General features: G+C 40.4%; 1 protein-coding gene across 2 annotated transcripts in view; it reads left to right on the top strand.

Annotated features, from left to right (window-relative positions):
• Positions 1 to 3,422: 3,422 nt before the first annotated feature.
• The window catches only part of LOC118079896 (myosin-3), a 31,181-nt gene continuing 27,714 nt past the window's right edge, over positions 3,423 to 6,889 (top strand). Inside the window, exons 1-2 of one of the 2 annotated variants that reach the window (XM_088661633.1) lie at positions 3,423 to 3,438; positions 3,730 to 3,790. The gene's annotated coding sequence lies outside the window, so the exon portion shown is untranslated. Of the gene's footprint in view, positions 3,439 to 3,695; positions 3,791 to 6,889 lie in introns of those variants that run through there. The other variant, XM_035104617.3, reaches the window with a different exon arrangement.

The raw sequence follows: 6,889 nt of genomic DNA, 5'->3' as shown, positions 1-6,889 counted from the left end.
CTGCTGCTAAAAAAAGACAAGAGCTCATTCTCCCAGCTTAGAGAGGATTCTAAGAATTCATTTTTCATGAGAGATGTGGCTGTTTATTGACCATTCTTCAGTGACCTCAAGTGAAAGAGAGGACAGCTTGCTGCTCACTCTACCTGGAGCTGGATGGAAGTAACTCTAGGCTCTAGGCTACATCCCTGCAATCTGTAGTTTCTTCACCTGCCTCAGAAACAAGCCACCATATTGGTTAAATGGAAACTGCACAGCTGTTTGATGTCTCAAAACAGGTTTCCATGCACTCTGGCACTTGTCACAGTCCTCCGTGCGCCAGTAGCATTTTAGTCATGCTGGCCACATGACCTGGAAAGCTGTCTGTGGACAAACGCTGGCTCCCTCGGTCTGAAAAGTGAGATGAGCGCTGCACCCTATACAGTGGTACCTCGCAAGATGAATGCCTCGCACAACAGAGAACTCGCTAGACGAAAGCGTCTAGTGATTCTTTGTTGCCTCGCAAGATGAAGCTTTCTATGGCCGCGTCTCGCAAGACGAATTCTTTTTTGCTGCTTTTTTTTGCCGTCTGCCGTTTGTTTCCGCAAGACAAAAATCTCGCTAGACTAAGCGACCCGCGGAACGAATTATTTTTGTCTTGCGAGGTACCACTGTAGTTGCCTTTGACTGGACCTAACCATCCAGGGGTCCGTTACGTTTTACCTTTACCTTACCTGAGCTCAAATATCTGACCGCTATATAGCCTCAAAGACTATAAAGACTGGTTTGCCTTTTATTTGTACATGCTATCTGTTTAACGTTTGATTTTGGCTTCTGTGTCAGCACTTGTATATGGTTCTCTTATTGTTTTCTCTTTGGATTAATAATACTTGATTGAAACTTGATTGAATCTGGTGCCCTTGCGTGCTGCTTGTTTTGTATTTGACAAATATCTAAACTGGCTGCCAGTTTGCCACCAGGCTGAGTTCAAGTGTTACCACTGGTACATAAAGCTCATAATGGATTGGGACCAGTTACCTTTAGGAAAAGCCTTATCCCATATGAGCTGGTTCACTTTGACCTACCAAACTTGCACTGCTGCGTTGGTCAGGAGTCATGCCTAAAGTGTGACAGTATCTGTGCTTTGGAAATCTCTGATTATTGACAATAGGCAGGGGCTATCATTGTATTCTTTTAGATGCCTACTGAAAACATTTCTATTTTGGTGGGCCTATTAAGACACATGATCGGTTACATGTTTGATTGTTATAAACATTTTTAATGATTTTAAAATGTTTTAACTATGCTTTCATTTTATTTTTAACTTTATTTTTTATTACAGATGTGTCCTTTCTTCAGCAGAAAGGGCAGGATATAAATTTGATAGGAAAATAAGTAATGCTTTAGATTCTATTTAGACACCTTTTGAAAATAGCTCCTTAAACTATAATTCCACATGATTCCTTATTGCAATAAATATTAGGAACACACACAATAAAAGTGGCTGATTTAAATATATTTATATATTCCATTGTCAGGAGCTGGGAAGGGGGCTCTGGAAAGCGTATCACATGCAATGAGCCTTGATAGCAGATTTATAACTCTTTTTGATTGTGATATGCCTCAAATTTCTCCTACAAAATTTATCCCACAAAATAGGTAAAATATAAATTTTTAAAACAAGGAATTCAAAAGCAGTATGGGTTTGGAACCCCACTTTCTGTGAAGTGGATGACTAGCCTGGGAGTGTCCCTGCTTTAAGATACTTGCCCTTTGTTTCTCATTAGTATGTTTTGATTTACACAACGTCTGCTTTCATCAGCTGTTACCGATTCCCTCTTTGGTAGCATAGCTTTAATTCTTTGGCATGCTGCTTAGGAGGTCATGCCTGTTCAGGACAGTGGCAAGCTGATGATAAACCCTTAAGGATAAGGACAAAAGTGTCAGAGACGATAACTAGATCTTTGTTAAATATTAAGGACCTGTTCTCCTGACCTGGGATGTTACAGGTCTTTTTTCGTTCATTCATTCATTCATTCATTCAGGGGATTCATATTTCATTTTTGACCAAAGTCCTTTAACTCTCTCCATACAAAATTCTGGCCTTTGACAGTTAAACTATTTTGTTTTGTAGAATCCACCATTTTTTTTTATTGAATCTATACTTCATTTTTGTTGGAATGGTATTACGGTACTTGCTTTTATAACTCTATACACTTCAACCTGCCCTGGTGAAGGGCAGACAATAAATCTTACAAAGTAAGAAGGGTCCTCAAAATGGCTTGCAATTATTTATTCCTGTCTTGACTTCACTTTTTATTCAGTCACTCTTTCAAAGCTTGCCCTTCTGTACATTCTTATCCCTCTTCCCTTTTAACACAGAAAGGGAGTTAAATCCCTTGTAGTGCAGCCTACACCATTGTAATCATGTGAGCAGGACCAATTTGGATGGCAGAAAGACCCACATGATCTCCCTCAACCAGATGATCTCCCTCAACCAGATTGAACATATAATTTCCTGCAGTGTGAGTTTGTGTGTGTGAATGGACACATGACCATCTATGCTTAATTCCCAGTGTTCTGTTTTCTTACTGTCATTTTTACCTGAGGCTTTGCTTGGGCAAAACAAAAAAGAGAGTTTCTTTAGTGTCAACATTCCTGCTGATAGTGGATGCTTCTTCACACATTACACCAGGAAAATACATGTTTCCACATATGGGTTCAAACTGCAGGCAAATGCATGTATAAATATATATACAGTCATACCTCGGTTTAAGTACGCTTCGGTTTGAGTACTTTCAGTTTAAGTACTCCGCTGACCCGTCTGGAACGGATTAATCCACTTTCCATTACTTTCAATGGGAAAGTTCGCTTCAGGTTAAGTACGCTTCAGTTTAAGTACAGACTTCTGGAACCAATTACACTCATACTTCGGGTTAAGTACGCTTCAGGTTAAGTACAGACTTCCAGAACCAATTGTGTACTTAAACAAAGGTACCACTGTATTGCACATGTGTTTGGGAATATCAGAGGTTGCATTTTAGTGCTGAAAATGTAACTGATTCTTAAAATGTAATTGATAAAATAGCTGTTTGCCCGGCTACTAAAATGCAAGTATATTTGCAGGATTTGATCCAATAAGAGCGCCAAATGGAAAAACTGCCACAAACTCTCTTTTTTAAAGGGATCAGACACCAGGTCTCTCCTGCACTGGCATTACCTCCCAAGTTTAAAGAAACGGTGAGCTTCCATGCCAAAGTATCACAACTGATAAATAATGACTAAACTTGGTCATTTCTATTAATACATTTTCTGAGGGTAAATAAGTGTATAAGTGGCAAGCAGGCTTTAGGACCAGTCTCTGATTTCCAAATATAGAGAGGGGTTGAGCTAAGAGAAGAATCACAGCCTATAAAAGCTGAAGGAGATGAAAGGCTTACTGGTGGCTGCGAGCTGTGAGAGGTAAGTTTGATAATCAGTCTCTCTCCCTCCATCCCCATCCCCTATCCCCTCCCTCCTGCAATATGGGCAACATACTCCAGAGCTTCCCACTTTGGGAGGGATTTCAGGGCAGCCAAGTGTTAATTTAGACAATAAATTTATACTATAGCTGAGCTTAAAGGCACTTTGCTCTGAGGAGGCATTTTAGAGGGAAGAGGGTCCATTTCTGCAGTGTATTTTGGGATTCTAAAAAATTCTCAGCTGTTGAGGATCCTGGACTCATGAATGCTTACGCTGTCTGCTCCTTTCTAGATTAGACGTCTTATTTCATCCAGTTCCTTTCTTCTTTCTGTTGGGAGTGGAAAATAAAAAGGTGAGAAGTCAAGGTGTGGTGCTATGAGTCCCACCCGTACCCCACCTCCCAAATGACTGTTATTGATACTTTTTGTGTGATGCAATTTCATTTTCTCAATCAGTCTGCTGTGGAGTGATAATAACTGCAGTGCTTCTGTGCTTGTGTATTGAGGAGAGGGAAAGTACCACCCTATACTTTGACTTTCCTGCCTGAAAATTGTGGGTGAAAGAATGATATTATAAGAAATAGGTGGACCATTTCTTGGAAAAACCAATCTCCCATGCACTTATGTTATCATTTTCCAGCATTCAGTATTTGACAAAGAGTCTTACAGCATCTTAAAGATGAACTAATTTAAAATGGCATGAAGTTTTATGGACTACAATCTACTTCATCAGATGCATGAAGTGTTATCTTGAGTTACATGAGTTGGGATGAGGGGGTTGCGTGAAGTGAGGTCAGAGAGAAATAAAATGTAGAAAAGTACTTAGTTGTTTAGTGTGTGTGTTTTTTTTTTTTAGTATACCACCCTTAACCTGTAGATCTCAGGGCGGTTTGCAACAGAAAATTACATTATAAAAAACACAAAATGCATAATGAAAATAACAAAAACAAAACAATAATCTCTTCTACCCACATTGGGTAGAAGATTCCTGCATTGCAGGGAGATGGACTAGAGGACTCTCATAGTCCCTTCCAGCTCTACAATTCTATGATTCTATCGCTCTCTGCATATCTACTCTGGAAACACTATCACAGGACCTAATAATGTCAACCACAACTTCAGGGGTTCATTCGCCTCCACATCTGCTAATGTGATATGTGTCGTCATCTGCCAAGAATGCCCATCTGCATTTTACAAACAGGCCAGTCCCTGAATTACAATACACCAGGCACTTGAATGTTATCACTTGTGGATGGAAGCGAAACAAATATTTTTTAGGTTTTTATGTGTTCACTGGCTTACCATTAACAGGATGTCTGTGTCATCGTGAACTATTATGTGAATCACCCTTCTTAAGTATGTAATTGTCACTATACTTTTTTCTGCATTTCATTTCTCTCTGACCTCGCCTTTACAATCCTCCCCACAAACCATGCGCGGGAGCACACACCCACACCCACCCCTCCCTATAACTAAGGAGAACACTTCACGCCTCTGATGAAGTGGACTGTAATCTTTGAAAGCTTATCGCCAATAAACGTGTTAGTCTTTTAAGCAGCCACAGCACTCCATTGTTTTCACTGCAATAGATGAATATGGCTACTCCTCCGGAAGACGTTTAACATGATCTCTTTCCCAAGTGAGATCCCTAATCTCTCATCATCGGAAGCAGCAGTTCCATCCCCTGAAACTGCCTGCAGCAGGTGGTTGAGGGTTCTTTGTTTCTCACTCACAGCACATGCAGACACATGCTACTGCAAAATTCAATCAGCATTCTGCTTAGCACAGTTGCCACTTCATATCTCGAGTAATCCTATATTTTCACAGCCACTACCCCTTCTCTCCTTCCTCCCCTTTCCCAGTACACAGGGACATTCAACAGCAACACAGACACAGCCTGATGAAAGAAAAGGGGGCTTCCATTTACACTGAGTGCAGGAACGCTGAAAGTGGGAGTAAACCAAGTCTTTCCCCTGCCCAGGAGTTCCTGTTACCATCTTACTTGTTCATCTCATCCCATGTTCTGAGCCAATAAAATGTAACTTGAAAGTAGGAGGCACAACAGAGGTGCCTAAGGAATGTGTAGAACTAAAAAAAACAAACCACCCACCCATCTCAGGCCTTGCTGTGACAAGCAACATATGCTAGATGCCTAGATTTAAAAGCACTCAAGGAAGGAAGCATTTGGTCTCTTTGGGTGGGTTTGGATGGCTCCAGAAAGAGGAGTGATCCTACCAAGATAACGTAAACAAACGATTTTTTTCTGCACCAGATAGGCTATTCACAGAATTATAATAATAACAATTCTATACCAAAGTAACTAATTTGACTCGAATATACAAATCAGGCTATGTTACAAGCAATTGTTTTGCATAATTGATGTTTTCTGACAAAATTATCACAGGGCAGGATGCAATTGTGATAATTACTTTTGTATTTCATGAGGCTTCTCTTTCAAATTATTATGCTTCCTTTTGAAACTTTTTTTTAAAAAAACAATCAGTTGCAAGGTGCTGCATTCTTTTCTAGATTCCAGATTTTGTATTTGTGCAACTATATCATGGATGCTAGACTATCCTCACTATTGTTATTATTTGCTTCAGAATGGCAATTTACTTATATTCATTCTTAATTCTCCTTGGTATTGATATTTTGCCCTTTAACAAAGTTCTTAGGACAGTTGCAGATAAAAATAAAGCAATGTAAGAAGCATATTAAGGGCAAATTCCAATGCCACATATTTCAGGTGTTTTTGGACTTCAACTCCCATCATCACCACTGACTTGAGCTGATGGGAACCGGAGTCCAATAACACCTGGGTGGCACTAAAGGCAATGACTGTTTTAAACTTACAGGTAGGTAGCCGTGTTGGTCTGAGTCGAAGCAAAATAAAAAAAATCCTTCAGTAGCACCTTAAAGACCAACTAAGTTTATATTTTGGTATGAGCTTTCGTGTGCATGCACACTTCTTCAGATACAGTAGAAACAGAAGTGTCAGACCCTATATATATACAGAGGGTGGTGGGGGTGGGTGGGAATGGGTGATGGGCTGATGGGAGTGGTAAACCTGTAAATGGCTGTTAACGACTGATGATGACTGCAATTAGTCCTGGGGGGTGGGGAAGCAAGGGCTGAGGCGCTAAAGAATCAAGCTTTTCTTCTTTATCTGAAGAAGTGTGCATACACACGAAAGCTCATACCAAAATAAAAACTTAGTTGGTCTTTAAGGTGCTACTGAAGGATTTTTTTTATTTTGTTTTAAACTTGTCCATGTACATTGGCCCAAATCTGAAAGTGACCTGAAGACATCACAAAAATGTCACAAAAGGGGTTGGAACGGGGTGGGAGCATAACAGGGTGGTGCAGTGCAGTTTTACACGGGCCCACTGACATGGGGGGGGGGCGGTCTGGGATGTAACCCCGGTCCCTGCCTGTACATGGTATACCCCTGG

The sequence above is a fragment of the Zootoca vivipara genome, chromosome 2 (genome assembly GCF_965207765.1).
Source record: "Zootoca vivipara chromosome 2, rZooViv2.hap1.1, whole genome shotgun sequence".
Taxonomy (NCBI): domain Eukaryota; kingdom Metazoa; phylum Chordata; class Lepidosauria; order Squamata; family Lacertidae; genus Zootoca; species Zootoca vivipara.
This window is presented reverse-complemented; position numbering and strand designations above follow the sequence as displayed.